Raw genomic sequence first — 15,990 nt, 5'->3', positions numbered from 1 at the left:
TATTAATACCTATCAGTGCGTAGAATGTGTGTTGTTTGGGGAGAAATAGCCCCCAGCCTGCCCCTCAGTTTGCTTCTGTCTGTTCTTCCATTCTGATTGAATTTCTGTGTGCTTATTTGCTCCAAGTAGCTTTCAGCCTCTGACAAAAGGACGAGACTATTATGTGGTCACCCCTGTCATTCTTCCGTCTCCTGTCACTTAAAGGTGTGTGGGGCTAGTGAGGTGGGAATCCAATCAGAATACATTCAACTTCTCATTCTGTAAGCAGTCCTTCTGGGAGCTTTCTTGATATTTTTAAGCACATGCAGACTCCCAGATGTCAGGGACCAAGAGATGATGTTTTAGTGCATTTATCAGACAGTCCCAGGGCATCGAAGGAAGGATGTAAGATACTCAATTCCTTCTATGTAGAAAGAAGTGGGAGAAGACAGAAGGTGGTAGCTTACAGCCCCAGGCAGGATGACAGTCCCCAAAGCACTGACTATGTGAAGCGTGAACCAAGGCAGCCTCATGCCAAGGCGGCCTCTGGCCAGTGGGGCTGCTGCCCGGAGAGTGGTGGTGGGGGGGGGTTCACTCCGGGGCAGAGAGCCCCCTTCTGGATCTTTCTGCGGGATGCCAGGCAAAGCTGCCACAGCCCCCTGGGGAAACAGACACTTACTTAAAGTCAAAGTGTCTGGCAAAAATGATAGCTTTAAATGTAAATTACAAATCATTATGGGTAATGTTATGCAAATTGCAATAGAAGCATTGGCAGTATTTTACTTTGATTTCATTTTTGCTTTTCTTTCATAGACAGCCTTGTCTAAAGTTGCTACTGGGGACACCTTAAACACTGTTTCACCCTTCAGCTATGGCATTGACATTGTCCACTCAAAGAGGACAGGAGTGGAGGCCAAGGAGACTAGGGAAGTGCCCTCCCATCCACACAGACAGTAGTTATTCTTAAGAAACTGAGATTTAACTGTTTCAATGTTGGTTTCTTCATTTAACCTCTGGGCATGTTCAATTTCCAGTGGGAATTGGAAGTCAATTTTAATTGTAAATCCAAAAGGATCCTTCATCAAATGCTAAGTGAAGACTTTAAAATAACCTGCTGGCCGGACTTGTTCTCTTTATTGTCTGTGGGCCTCGGCTGGAAGTGGAAATACTTGTAAGTACTTGGTCCTTCAGTGGTTCAAACTCAAGTTCTGTGTTCTTTCTTCCCAAGGGATATGGGACAGTTGACAAGTGGTCACTTTTCAACTGCTTCCCCTTAGAGCCACAGGGAGAAAGGTGTTGCTGAACTTAAGGTCTGTTTCTAGCAGCAAGGTCAAAAAGAATGGAATAGGCAGGGGGAAAAAACACAGAAGGGTAAAAACCCTTTTTAAAGTTTTAAAGTGTTTTATATCAAACTTCTTTCGAGGAAGGAGGCCCCAGTTGGCTGACCCTTGTCACTGAGAGAAACCCTACCAAACACATTCCCCACTACGGTAGATGTCTCCAAGGGGCTATTACTGAGGGGGTTTTTGACAAAGGTTTCCGGAGTCTGTAGGCTGAGAACCATCTCCTTCTGGGGCTGTGTGGGTCTTACTTTATCTTCCTCTTTTTCAGCTCCTCTGTGGCCACCTGTTTCCGAGGAGCTCAGTGTTTGTGATGACAAGGAAGCCCAGAGGCTGAAAATAGAGCTGATTTCCCAGAATCTCAGGTACTGAGAGGAGAGAGGGTGGGGACTTCTTGGACATGAGCTCACATTAGCTGATGAAATGCGGCTGTCAGGGGCCCCGCAGCTCCCTCCAGCTCCTGGTGACAGGGAAGGAAGCCAGTTTCACCGGGAGACACTGCAGAGGTTTCCACTGTGTTTGCATGGGAAGGGCTGAGCCACCACAGGCTGGAGACAGGGGCCAGCCTCAAATACACTTGTGGCTGTGACTGCTTTTCCTAATGAAAGTGCTCAGTCAACTCGTAACTGTGGGAACTGCATTAGATCGATAGCCTTGTAACTCTCGTTTTGATCCTTGTCACCTGGGAACTTGAGGTCATCTGCGAGGGAGGTCTGTCAGTGCAGGCATCTCCTCCCGGAGACCACTGGCTTCGGAAGCACATTTCAGATGGATGAGAAACCATTTCAAAGGAAGCTTTCTAACTTGTCCAGATGGTCCTCCGTGCATCACGTTATACACTATCTAGGAGCAAGGTGTCCTCAGTTATTAATACAGTTCACAGCACTCCTGGGTCAGAAGATAACCTTCTCCCACTTCTTTGCCCAGGGTACTGACCCAAAAGAACAATAATAGCAGATATTATGTATTATTTCCCTATTGCTGTGTAATGAATTACCCAAAATTCAGCTGCTTCGAGCAACAATAAACATTTATTATCTCACATGGTTTCTGTGGATCAGAAATTCAGGAGTAATTTAGCTTCACAGTTCTGGTTCAGGGTCTCTTACTAAAGTCAACTTCAGCTGAGGCTGCATCATCTCAAGGCCTCACTGGGGTGAGACGGTCTACTTCCAAGATGGACTCCCTCACTTGGCTAGCAACTTGGTACTGGCTGTTGGTAGGAAGTCTCAGCTCCCAGACTATGTGAAGGTATTATTTTGATTAAATTTTAAAAACATTTGTCAAACTAAGTAAATAAATATTCACTAGGAGGGATCAAAACCCTAATTTCCCTACCACTGTAATTTTGTCTACTTTTTTATTCTGCCATTGGTTTCCTCTGCTACGAGTCTCTCTCTTCCACTGAGCTTCATGCTCCTCAGGGTCAGGAGCCTCAGGCTATCACTCTTTCCAATGCCCAGGCCCCTGATCCCCCACCCAGTTCTTCCTCCATTGTGCAGGAGTTTGCCCAGAATGACACAAGCAGAATATGCTCAACATGAAGAGATTTCAATAGGATCGCTTTCTACCTGCAGTACATTCCACAGTGGGGAAGACACTGACTCCGGAAAATCTCAACCCATGTCTGGTCAGAGTGAGCAGAGACCTGGCTCTGTGTCAACAGTCCTGGTGTCATTCTTGCAGAATCGACTGACACCTTCAGGGGTACAGAGAGGGTGGACAGTGGGAACAAAGGACCAGGAGCAGAGGCCCCCATGGTTTCTCTTCTGAGCAGGGCCAGGGCTCCACTCTACCTGGAGACCCGGCAGAGTGAGCAGGTCTAAAGGTGGCTGGCCACCCTCAAACACGGTCCTGGCGGCTGCCCTGCGACTCCTCACGGTGCAGAAATCCATCCCTGTCAGAGCTATGGGAGGCACAGAGTAAAACAAACCCTTCTTGTTTAAAAGAAAAAATGTGTTCTCTCCCACCCAGATTACTCCCTGTTGGTTCCTCTCTGCACAGGCACTGGCAGGAAGGGGAGGAAAAAGAGAAAGAGGAAGGAGGGGGCATTTCCTCTAACAGACTGGGTTGCCAAAGCAGCTGCTCTACGATTCCTCTTCTGCAGGGGTGTTCCAGACAGTTCAGCTCTGCTACTTGTCCAGAAAATCCCTTTGCATGAGGCACTCCCACCCAAGGATGCGCTTCTTCCCTGCTCTGCTTCCCTGTCTCCACCACCACTTGCCCACTCTCTACAGGCAGGAGGCTCTCTTCGCTGCTCGCTGCTTTGGCCATGCTGGTTTGTCCTCAGGACTGAGTAGGCCAGACGCCTTTGGTTGCTCAGGAAAGATGGGTTTCTTTCCCATCTTTCCCACACGGAGTGGGTTCTTCGCATTAGCTCAAACTAGAAAAGGAATATATGAACACAGAATTACCATATGACTCAGCAATTCCACTCCTAGGTATATGCCCCAAAGAATTGGAAACATGTATTTAAACAAAACTATGCATGAATGTTCAGAACACCAGAATTCATAACAGCCAAAAGGTAAAACGACTTACCTGTTCATCAGAATAGACAAACAAAATGTGGTAGGTATATCCATATGGAGGAATATGACTCAGCACGTAAAAGAAATGAGGTACTTAAACATTCTGCACCATGGATGCACCTTGAAAGCATCATGCTAAATGAAAGAAGCCAGACACAGAGGCCACACGCTGTATGATTCCATTTATACAAAACTTCCAGAACAGGTAAAGCCATGAAGACAGCAGGCAGATCGTGGTTGCCAGGGGTTGGGAGGAAGGAGGGGATAGGAAGTGACTGCTCGATGGGAAGGGGTTTCCTTCTGGGGCGACAGTGACGTCTTGAACCTGGACGGGGCAATGGCCGCACGACACTGGGAATGTACTCGGTGCCACGGCACCGCACGTTCCAATGGTGGATGGTTAACTTTACGTTATCCGAAACTTACCTCAATCAAAAAAGAAACAACTCAATGCTTAACAAATAAAGTGTAATGACAATTAAGGGAGGAGGGGGAGACAAAAAGAATGTATAGGCTCATGCAAACAAAAAGTCCAGAATACAGCCTGCTGGCTTCAGTCCTGGTGAGATCCTGGGGCTCAGCGATGCTGTCAAGGTTTGCCTCCATGTCTCAGCTCAGTGTTCATCCTGGCGGCCCTCACACCGTGGGAGGAGAGGGCCCCTGCCAGCTCTGGTGTCACATTATGCTCAGTGGGCAAGGGAGGAGACTTCTCCCTGGTTGGTCACGTATCAGTCCTTAGACCAGGCATCCCGGCCAGAGTATGGAGACCTCTGACTGACCTGGCTCCTCACTCCTGTGGTCGGTCTCCCCTGCAGCCAGCCCAGGATGGAGGTAAGGGCAAAGGTGTGAGGCCATGGGCTGAAGGGGTTACTGCGGAACAGGGAAAGGGTGATTCGCCAAAGCAAAGGATGCTGGGTAGCAAAACTATGTAATCTCCATAGAGGCTTCACTGGAGTTTCTTAACGTCTTGCCTGGAAGACACCTTCCCTCTCTCCCCTCCATGTGCCAAGGCTCAACTCCTCAAAGCATCTCCGACCCCTCCGCCTGCAGGGACCTCCCTTGCCAGCATTACTACATTCGAACACAGCATCCAGCCCCGAAGTTGGTTGTGTTAATTTGTTCAGTCTTTTCAGAGAGACACTTGGCACTGTGAGCTATTTTGAATGTTCTTATCTTCTGACCCTGTATGTAGTCAGGCTTTTAGGAATATACCCCAAGGACAAATTCAGCAAGTGTGCAAAGACGTATACACACAGAGATAGCCTTTGGGTAATTGTTGATAACGATGAACACGGAATCACATAAAGATCCTCAAAAGGGGAGGAGTCAAATAAATTATGGTGAAGACAAATGGAGAACTGCCATGCAGCTGTTTAAAAGGATAACAAATATCTGCACTTATTGACTTGACCATGAAATTTGATTATTTTAAAAAGGATATAAAAAGGAAATACAGCGTGACCCCATCTTTAAAACACGGAACCCTGGTAAATGAGAGGGAAGACCATGGCTTCAGTCTATATAGAGACTTAACACATAGCTTAATAGCCAAAATTGATGCAGAATTAGTTCCATTATTTAATCATATCTCTGGGAGAACATCGAAAGGGCTCCAGGCCACAGCTCTATCAGCCCATCTCAGAAGCCCACTCTGCTGGGCCCAGTTTTCTGTGTCCTGTCGCGGCTCCACGGCCTCATCTGCGCCACGACCTGAACATCCTCCTGACCCCCAGTCCGTAAGGCTTTCCCTACTCTGGGCATCTTCATTGTCCCACTTCTTTCCTTTATTATGTACATCTACTTAGCTCTTCTCCGCAAGTAATAATTCCTCCTCTCTCTAGAAGACAAAAGTAAGGGGAAACCATGCAGACAAGTCCAGGATTTTCTTCAGGGGGCGGGGGCAGAAAGAAGCCTGAGGCTACTCTTACATTAGTGATTTTAACTCATATCTGCATACACAGAAAATAGTGCAGAAAAATATACAAAAGCATATCAGGGCTATCACTGGTTGTGGGATTAGAAGTGAGTTTTGGCTCCCTCTTTTATACCTTTTGTCTGAGTTTCTTTTTATAGAGCATGCTCTACTTTTGCATCTAGAAAGAAGCCTTCATACTGCGGCTCATTTCTCATTCCCCCAAGATGCAGCAAAGACAGAGACTTGACACAAAGACAGAGACTGGATCCGTCCTCAACACAGGATCTTTTCTTTTTTTTATTTAATTTTAGAACTTTTAAAAGGTGACGCCCTTCACACATTACAAGAAATGTGAATAAAAGAAAATTCCTTCGTAGGTTTGTAAGTTTTACCCATAACATACTACTGTGCAGATACATTTAAAATAAAGCAAGCTGAGCCCCCAGTGTAAGAACTGAGCTTGTTCTTAGAGTCTGGAGCTGCCTTCCCTGAGCAGTTGCCCTGGCAAACTCTCCTTCTTCAAATGGAAGCTGACCCATGCAGCCCGGCCACTCGGAGTTGGCGACTCCCCGCTGCCACGCTGGAGTTTTCACAGCCCCTTGTAAGAGCCTCCAGTGGGTCTGAGTGACACTGGCCTTCTGCAAGGCCAAGGGGGAACTCCCGCCTCTGCAGACCCACTTGCTATATGGGAGCCCTGGGGTTTGAGCAGGGTAAAAATTACTCGCTGCCTGCTTTCCTCTTCCTGCTGGGTCCCTCCGCCACCTCCCCTGGGTCCTCTCTGGCCAGCTCCATTTCTGTGTTTGGGCCAGGCAGGGAGGAAAACATTTGGCTCAGCTCCTTGTTTGTCAAGAGTCCAACATTACCAGGGGTCTCGCCTGGTTTCAAGTATTTCCCGGTGCCTTTCGCTGCTCCGTAGTCAAGTTTCTAGCCAGGATTTCTTGGCTCTGGGAAAGATTGAGTGCCTGTCTGAGCCTTCTAGGCCTGTGTTTCATTTGCAGCCGCCTGGCTCTGACGGGGTGACAGCCCTGGCCCTCCCAGTCAGCCCATCCCCTTCTGCTTGGCCAGTAGAGGAGGCCCTTTGTGTCGTGGTCCTGGCGCTTGGGAGGAAGGAGGCTCTGAGTTTCCATCCCGGCCCTGTGTCCTGGGTTTACTGCAGCCCCAGCACAGGCTCAGGAGTGGCACTGCCTTCCAAGCGCGAGCAATCCCTGCCTGTCTGCAAAGGCAAGAATGTCAACCCCAAAGAGCCCACCCAGCCCCTAACTGTTTCTAAGTCAAACTGGGACCTGTTCAGCACCTGGCGCTTTCCTGCTAGAAATTTTCAGCTGTTCTGATCTTTCACACAGGCCTTGGCAAGGCTGAAATGGTCTGGAAGCAAATGAATTCAGGAAGCCTGCAGAACATCAGGCCTGGCTGGTGGGCGCCTCTCCCTCTCCTTGCTTAAGGACCCCCTCTGTGAACTCCGGGTCACTTCCTGCTTTTGGATTCATCTGGGGCAGAGGCCCTGAGGGGGCTGCCTGGCTCTGGAGTCCAAGCCTGGGGAAGAGAGAGCAGCTTACCGGTGCAACGTTGTCTTCCCGGCGAGGCACTCCAGGGTTGCCAGCCCAGTGCAGAGAAAGGGTCTGGGAGCCGAGGCTGCAGGTTCTAGGAACCAACCTGGGAGGCTGTTCAGGACACGGACTCAGAAGCAAAGAACTCAGCGGACCCCTGTATGTCTTCATCACCATCGGCAACCCATGTCTTTTCATCATGGGAGCGTGGGGAGGCTGTAAATGTTAAAATAATGCTTCCTTGACAAAGACTTCCTCTCTTCCTCTTCTTAAATATTCTATAAGGCATTTCCTGAACTCTCATTTGCTTTACTTTCAGGTACCATGATCCAAGGCACAGATTCAGATGCTTATGGACGTACTGTCAGGAGTGTACAGCTGTGATCATTTGAAGGAGGAAAAAGGCACTGTCGGTGAGGCTTTCCTCATAACACTTTCCACACCCTGAAAAGTCACGGAGATAAAATAGGTGGAGAGGTGCCCTGCCTGCTCCCTCCTGCCAGCCCAGCACATTTTTTCACCTCCCTCCCCCGGGGTTGCTGAACCCCAGCAGCTGACTTCGGTCTCGGGAGTGGGGAGCTGCAGGAAATTCAGGACTGGGGTGTTGAGGAAAGCTATGTTCGGCGCTTCCTTTGAACCCAGGGAGTTCCCTGGATGGTGAGTAGGAGATGCAGCTCTCATCTGCTGCAGGGGCAGGTGGTGACAGGTCTCAATGACTGGGGTTTGGCTGTTCTCTGGCTGATGCAGGAGGACTTTCACACCCTTCACGTGGCCGGGTCCTCACAGCACCCCCTCACTGGGGGGTGGGTATTAGCCTCCCTTGCAGATGAGGAAACAGAGACTCAGAGATTCCTTGACTGCCCCAAGTCTCTCAGCTGGTAAGAGACCCGAGTAGGAGCCTAGAACTCGATTATCCAGACTTCTGGAACTTGAGGGCACCCGCCCCCCTCAGCAGGGCCTTCTGCTGATTGTGTCCTGGTCTAGCATTTCTGTCTCCCCGGGGTGAGGGGCGGGGAGACAGACTGCGGGTGTGTCTGGGCTTGGCTGCGGGCAGAACCGCACAGCGTGGAGGGGGCGGACAGAGAGCCCAGGAACGGGAGCTGGAGGCCCCTGGCGGGGTCGCAGACAGGCAGGCCTTTGCCGCCGCCGGGTCCCCAGTTCCAGCCCGGCCGGGGAGGCGGTGCCGCCAGAGCCCCGCGGCTCCCGGCGGAGGCTCTGCCCACGGCTATTGGCCACTGGGAGCCGGGGTAGGGAGGGGGGAGCGGGCCAAGGCGTCGGGTTACTCGGGTGGAGACGCTGCGGCCATGGGGGAGGGGCGGGCACGCGGCAGCTGGCCCGGGTAGGCGTGGGGGTGAAGAAGACCCCCCTTCCCCACCCCCTGACGGCCCCATTCTTGGCCTTAAAGAGAAACCATTACCGCCTTTGTATCCAACTCAATCAACCAGCCGAAGAAGCGCCCTTGACGTGTCAGGTGCTGTGTGGGACCTGAGCTGGCAAAATGGCAGCTGGGGTTCTGCCCAAACTTGCGTCTAATTGAGGAAATAAATCCACGTGGAAAAAAAGAACGCTGAAGACACTAGGAAGTTGATGATAAGGCCTAACTGAGAATCGGGAGCAACCGAAGCTATACTGGTTCCTGGAAACAAAATCTACTCCCGCCCCCCACCCCCACCCCAGGGTAATCTGAGAGCTTGCACAAAAGGGCCAGGTGTGGCCTCCCGGAAACTCCCACCAGGGCCTCCAATGGCCTGGGAGAGCGATCCCACCCTGGCACATGCCCACTATCGGCTGCTGCAGCCCCTAGCCAACCCCCGCCCCCATGCCCACCCCTCCTCACCCTCCCAAACCCTACTCCATGCCTCTAGTCTCAATCTCCTGCAAGACTTGCACCCTCACCTCCTTCTTTCTGAAGCCTTCTGTCCCCCAAGGGCACTGCCATCCTCTAGCCCTCTCCAAGACAGGCTCTCTTCTCCCTGGGGCCATGCGCCTCGTGTTCTGGCAATGTCTCACCACTGAACCTTCTAATCTGTTCTGTCTACCTCCCCGACTCCAGCTCCTTTGGAACGTGTGTCATCAGAGTTTACCACTCCTCCTAGTTAGGGTCACCTTGTCATCCTCCTTGTCACTTTCTCTGTCCCTTGATGATTTTAGAACTGGGCTCTTTCCCTTCCACTGCCATCATTCTTGTGATTTCAGCATCAGTACTGATGACCCGCCCAACACCTGGTCTCTAAGTCCCTGGACTGCTTTAGCCTTTGCACTGTGTTACTCCTGACCTGGCCAGGTAGCTCAGTTGGTTAGAGCATCGTCCCCTATATGCCAAGGTTGCAGGTTCGAGCAAAGATCAGGGCACATACAAGAAGCAACCATTCAATGCAGAAATGAGTGGAACAGCAGACCCCCCCTAAAATAAATAAACAGAAATGTATATATATATTCTATTTATATATATTTCTCCTGCCCCATTAGCTTCCCGGTCGTACCATAGGCAGCAGAACCATAAATGGCTACAATGACTCTAAAATCTGATGCAAAGATCCCACCACCTGCCAGCCCTCCAACTCACCCCAGTCCTTCCCCACCACCAGCTCTCCCACCCAGGACCTCCAATCCATTGCTCTACTGTTTCTGCACCATTTACCCCCCTCAGATCTTCAATTCCCAGCCAGCTAAGATTTCATGATCCAGTTTGTGAAAGTTCCCTTGCAAACTCTTAACGTCCTTACACCGGTCTCTCTCCATTGAATTCACCTGGTGAAAACCCAACTGTGGTTAAATCAAATTGTTTACCTCACACCTGCAATGGAGCATTTGAACACCACTGCAGAAAATTACCCCTCTCCTCTGGATGGACTTGCTTCAAATTTATGGCCATAAATTTCAAATGGGCTTTGAACTGTTGGATAATCCTACTACAGTTTCTTAGAAAATTCCTTTTCCCTCTCCACATTGCAACAATTTCACACTCTCTCCTCTGCATGTTTTCAACACCCCTTCCTCTTTCAACTCTCAGTCTGACCTTGGACTATCCTTCAAAGAGAAAATAGGTACAATCAGACCAACTGTCTGATCTTCCTACCACCAAAGCCACCAGAAAGCTGGCAGCTCTGCATTCTCTGCACCCCTCTGTGCCCTGGGCTCCTTCCCCTTCCACCAGTGCAAGTATTCCCTTTCTTCGGTGCATCATCAATTTCTTCCTTTCGCCTAGATCTTTCCCATTGAAGGAAAACAGGACTAAATCCCCTAAATTTAAAAACCTATTATTAGCCTTAGCCTCACACCTCTGTCAGGCTACTGCACCATTTTGCCGCCCCTCTTCAGAGCAAATGCTCCTGAGAGAGCTGCCTCTATACCGAGACTCCTCTTCCTCACCTGCCATTTTACCTCCACCCACTCAACTGGGCATTTATCTTTAGCATTCTGTTTTCTGTTGCAGCTCTCAGCAAGAATGCCAGTGACCTACATCTCCACCAGATTAGGGGCCAGTGCATGGTCCTCATCTCATCTGGCCTCCCAGTGGCACTGAACATGTTTGATCACTCTGTGGTAGATTGAATTATTGTCTTAATGCTTGTCACACCTCCCTGTGTTCACATGCCTTTCTGTGTGATATGACAGCCCGTCCCACTACAGGTAGGGTACACTTTCTCACCCTTTGATTTGGGGCTTGGATAGGTAACCCATTTGGGCCAGTGGAATGAAGGAGGAAGTGACATGGTGTCAGTTCTAACCCTGTGCCTTAGGAGGCATTTTATGTCCTACCTTGGACAATGTTATCATCGTAGGAAAAAACCTGCCCAGACTGGCCTGCTGGTGCAAGAATGATGCATGACGTATGTAGAACAGACTCAGACTCAACTGCAGCCTGGAGCTGCCTAGCCAAGGTCAGCCACGTGTAGGTGACCTCTAGCTCACCTACAGATGCATAAAAAAAATATTTACTGTTAAATGCCACTGCGATTTTTGTGGTTGTTTGTTACCCGGTAACATTGGACTAATACATCCTCCTTATAGAAATAGTTCCTTAGCTCAGTTTCCTTGTAATCACAGTTTTTTTTTTTTGTTTTCCTCCAACATCACAGGTTGTTCTTCTTAGCATCTTCTGTGCTGGCTTTTCCTCCACCAGATCTCTAAATTTTGGAGTGGTTGCAGTCTCAGCCTTCTCTGTCTTACCTTTACTCCAATAAGTGGAAATATCCAGGCCACAAATTTGAATACTATCAGCGTGCTGGTTCTCAAAATTTAAGTCCAAAAGCAAGATGCCCCTGACCTCTAGACTCAAACGCGTCTACACATACCCACCTGAGGTCTGATAGGTCTTGGCATGTCAAAAAGAACTATTGCCCCCACCCCCAACACACGCATCTTATCCACCTCGGAGTCATCCTCAACTCCTCTCTTGTCATGGGTCAGATCATCAGTAAGTCCTGTGTACCACACCTCCAAAACTGGTCCAGAAACCAGGACCACATCTTACCATCTCCACAGCCCCAGCCCTGCTTTTATCTCCTCTTGCCAGGATGTTTGCAACCACATCTTAACTGTCCTCCTCAGCTCCTACCTCGTCCACGCGCTGCACGGCAGCCAGAGTGATCTCTCTAGAGGGAAGATGAAATCTCTTCATTTCCAGCTTAAAATCCCCCAAAGCCTTCTCATTGCAACCAAAATAAAACCCATAGTCCTTACCTTGGCGGATGGGGACTTGATAATCCAGTCCCTGCCCATGTCCCAGAGCCCCTCAAATGGACTTGTTCACATTGCTCCAGTGACAGTGGCCTTCATACTGTCCCTTGGACACAAGCACATTTCTGCTTTGGGGCATTTGTACTTACTACCCCTTTTGCTTGGAGCACTCTTCCCCAGACCTTCACAGGGCAGCGTCCTTTCCATCCACAAGATCTCCGATGTCACCTCCTCAAAGAGGCCTTCCCCGTCTAAATGAAGCTCTGCCACCCTTCCCCACCACCACCACCAGCTCCATCAGCCCTGCCTGACCTCACTAACTTAGCTTCCGTGCAGTACCTACCACCATGTAAAATTGTTTGGCTTTGTGTCTACTCAGTTCCCTCCCACTATAACATAATATCCTTAAGGCCGGGTATTTGTCTTGATCTCTGATGTGTTCCCAGGTTCCAGAACATGCTTTGCATACAGTGGGCTCTCAGTAAATACATGTTAGCTGATTGACTGATGCCAGAACTGAATGAGGAGGGTGTCCCAGGAAGGCAACTGCATGGCCAGAGAGAGGGAGGCTGGGGAATTCCAGGTATATGGAAGGGATAGTGAGGGGCCAGGCTGGATCCGTGTGCGAGTGGGTGCGGACCCTTTCCGTAGGGGGAGGGCGTGAGCCCTTTGAGTTGGTGCTATGGACAGCTGTGGCTCAAGGACATGCCCTGTCCACAGCAAAGGTTTTAGGGTGATTAGTATGGTTAAAGGTATGTATTTCTGAGTGTCCTTAACTCAGTGTTGTCCTGTGGGAGAGAGAATTTTAGAAGACAAAGGCATCTAGAAAAATCTGGGGGCCCAGGGGAGTCAGAGATCGGTCCTTAGAGTCCAGATGCAAGAAAAACTCATTACCCAACCTTTTGGGGACTAAAACTGAGTTTCCAGTTTTGGAAGGCCGTCCTGGGTAATTAAGAGTTTGCTGAGCGCACAGCAGGCACTCATACATATGTGTTAACGAACTGGTGCCCGAGTCTTGGGCTCTTTCACACCCTCCCCCAACACACACACACACACACACACACACACACACACACACACACGTCTAAATTGCTTTCTTCACCCAGTGACTGAACATAGCTTTACCAGACCCCCACCCCACGGATATACGCCCTGGACCCAGCTACTTGCCTTCCCAGCCCCCTCCACCCAATTCCATTGTCAGGGCTGAACAAAGGCCCAAGGCATCCTGGGTTAAAGGATTTTAACTCTGCCAATCCCAGGAGGCTCCAACAAGAAGCAGCTTCCTGAAGGAGAAAAGTGACTGAGAAATCTCCCCAGGGGACAGGGGATTTCTTTCTGGTCTGAAAAACAGAACCTAGCTGCCAATCAAACACTCCCCGGAGAACCTCCCCCAGCCCCTCGCCCCAGGGATTAGGAGCTTTTCTCTCCCAGGGACCTCCAGCAGTCAAATGGGTCTTGAGGTTTTTTCGCTGATGACTTCTGTTTGCCTCGGTCAGTCTTGTTAGTTTCCACTCAAGCCGGAGGAACCGTCCCCGCCACCCGCATCAAACAGGACTCCCTTTTCCCGCCTCCTTGTCCTCTTGCCCTCTGCCTTCCCCTCCTTGCCCCCCTGCGCCCCGCAATACTACCCCCAGAACTCCCGAACTGTTCCCCACCCTCCTCTCGTGGCCCTCTGAACCCCGCCCCGCGCCCCTGCTCCCGAGGCGCCGAACCCCGCCAGAGCCACGGCTGCACGCTGGCGCTCGGCTGCGGCTGCGGCTGCGGGGCCGCTGCGGGGCCCTTGCGCCGTTTCTGCGCCTCACCGTCCGCCTTGGCCACTAGCTTTCGAATCTGGCTGGCCCGACACGATCCCGTCTTCTGGAGAGGAGAGCCTGCGGACGGGTTGGTTCTTAGCGAGACCATTTCCAGGCGCCGGGTTCGGCGTGATTGTCTCAGTGTGCCTCTGCCCTAACCTGGGAGTAGCGTTTGGGGAGCCCTTGCTGTCTGCTCTGCCACAGTCCCAGAGGTTTCTGGACAAAACTGCAGTCGGTGTCAACCCCCATTGCCCACCCTGGAACTCAAGTTCAGCATGCATGTTTTCCTTAAGTTTTTCACGCAGAAGAGATGCCGGGTAAATTAGAAACATGTTTGAGAAACGAGTGAGCAGTAAACGCTGGCATTTAAACAACACAAAAATGCCCAGGCCAGGCCACACGCCCAGACGGCGTGGCACGCCCAGCAACAGTGCAGCGCCCTCTGGCGGCCTCGCGGGTCTCCGTCGTTCCCCGCCCCCACGCTCCAAAGGGAGGAAGAGAGCCGACCCCCAAATCTGAGAAGCACGGGGACAACTTCGGAGGAAGGGAATTAAAAGTGTCCGACACCAAGGACCTGAGAAATGCTTTTTGTGTTTCCATGGCTGACACCGAGGCCAAGAGCCCAGGGACGGGGCCAACTTAAAGGAAACCATTGTTCCACTTTCAAGAGCTGCCTGAAACTTGACCAAAACAACATCATCCCTTTACCTGCAGGCCTGGGTTCTTCTTAAAATTCAAATGCCTCAAGGAAGGGTAACTCTTTAGAACAAAGGCAGATGGTACGCTGTGTCCAAAAATCACCACTGTCATCAGCAATAAGTCATAATTATACCAATATACGTACATTTTATATGGTGATGATATTTATAAGCGTCATCTAATCTCCTCACTGCCCCCACCTCCATTGTTAGTCGCAGGGCTGTCTTTTGGGCCTTGATCAGCAGTGTGATTTCAGCCTGCCCCACCTCGCAGTGGCTACTCCCTCCACTTCAGCGGGCCCCAAGTTTTCTTGTCCCTTGTACATCCTAAACATTTCTCCCCTCTTTCCATGTCTTCTCATTCTCACAGCTGCTACTTGAGTTCAGGCTCACACAGCTTATTGCCTGGATCACTGATATTCTGATGGGGGCAGCTGGGGTCCTTCCATGGCACACAAGATCCCAGGGAGAGCTCAGGGGGCTGTCTGAAGGCCCCTTTCTGCCCAACACGCAATCCCACTGCATCTGTTACAAAGCAGCCACCCCGTGCAGGTCCGTGATTCTCTTCTCAAAGTCAGCAAGGTACTCTCACTTTCAGCTTCTCAGTCTATCCAGAGTTTGTCTCCAGAAAAGTATTGCCACTCCTCCATCTGGTGGAAGCCAGAAAAAGTAGGGGCGCTGGGTTTCTGAGGAACCCAGGCAGATTCTTCCCCAGCCTCCACCCATTTTCTTCTGAATCCCTCTTGGGGTTTCTACTTATCTACACTGTCTGGTGGTAGTTCCTCCAAATTCATATCCTCTGTCTCTTTGAGGTATTCCCTGCTGCATTTATCGCTACAGAAGAAGCCACCCAGTGGCTTAAAACAATAAACATGTATTTATTTGCTCATGTCTCTGTGGGCCAGCTGGGCAGTGTCTAGACTGGCTCTGCTGGGCTCACTATGAGTCTGTGGTGAGCTGGCAGGTCACCGGATGGCTTAGGAAGGCCGCGCTCACACATCTGGTGGTTAGCAGGCTGTCCGCGGGGGGTGAAAGGGGGACTGGGCCACATGCTTCTCGTCCAGCAGGCTGTCCTTCCCAGGCTTCTTCCTGGGGACCCAGGGTTTCAAGGATGGGGCGAGCAGAAGTGACAAGGTTTCCTGAACCCTAGGCATGGTACTGACACACCCTTGTTTCCACCACATTCTTTTGGTCAAAGCAAGTCACAGGGCCAGGCCAAACTCAAGTGGCAAGGAAATGGACTTCAGGTCCTCATAGAAGGAGCTGCAAAGTATTATAGGCATTTTTGCAATTCCCCATACTTGCCCTCTTCTTTCTTGGGGTGCACTACCAATACAGTAAACACACTTCAAGATATTTTACCCCTTAAACACACCTAAGACAGGCAGCCTAGCATGGTGCTGAAGCACACAGGCCCAGCAATCAACATGCCTGTGTTCAAATCTTGGCTCCACATTTATTAAACATTTGACCTGGGAAAGTAACCTTACCTCTCTGGGCC

The 15,990-nt window shown here is 50.5% G+C and overlaps 1 long non-coding RNA gene across 2 annotated transcripts; it reads left to right on the top strand.

The window, feature by feature from the left end:
* The first annotated feature begins 1,026 nt into the window (after nucleotides 1–1,026).
* Nucleotides 1,027–11,885, top strand: LOC123811830. 2 transcript variants are annotated; one of them, XR_006784443.1, is made up of 5 exons: nucleotides 1,027–1,150; nucleotides 1,591–1,684; nucleotides 7,632–7,725; nucleotides 10,749–10,945; nucleotides 11,395–11,885. It is a non-coding gene; the product is annotated as an uncharacterized LOC123811830 (long non-coding RNA). The 2 variants fall into 2 exon arrangements; XR_006784444.1 differs by lacking the exons at nucleotides 1,027–1,150; nucleotides 1,591–1,684; nucleotides 7,632–7,725 and adding an exon at nucleotides 7,826–7,969.
* The last annotated feature ends 4,105 nt before the right edge of the window (nucleotides 11,886–15,990 follow it).

Source organism: Phyllostomus hastatus, unplaced genomic scaffold (assembly GCF_019186645.2).
Source record: "Phyllostomus hastatus isolate PE091 unplaced genomic scaffold, TTU_PhHast_1.1 phas_scaffold_78, whole genome shotgun sequence".
NCBI lineage: Eukaryota > Metazoa > Chordata > Mammalia > Chiroptera > Phyllostomidae > Phyllostomus > Phyllostomus hastatus.
Note: the sequence above shows the minus strand (reverse complement) of the source record. Positions and strands in the feature narration are given on the sequence as shown.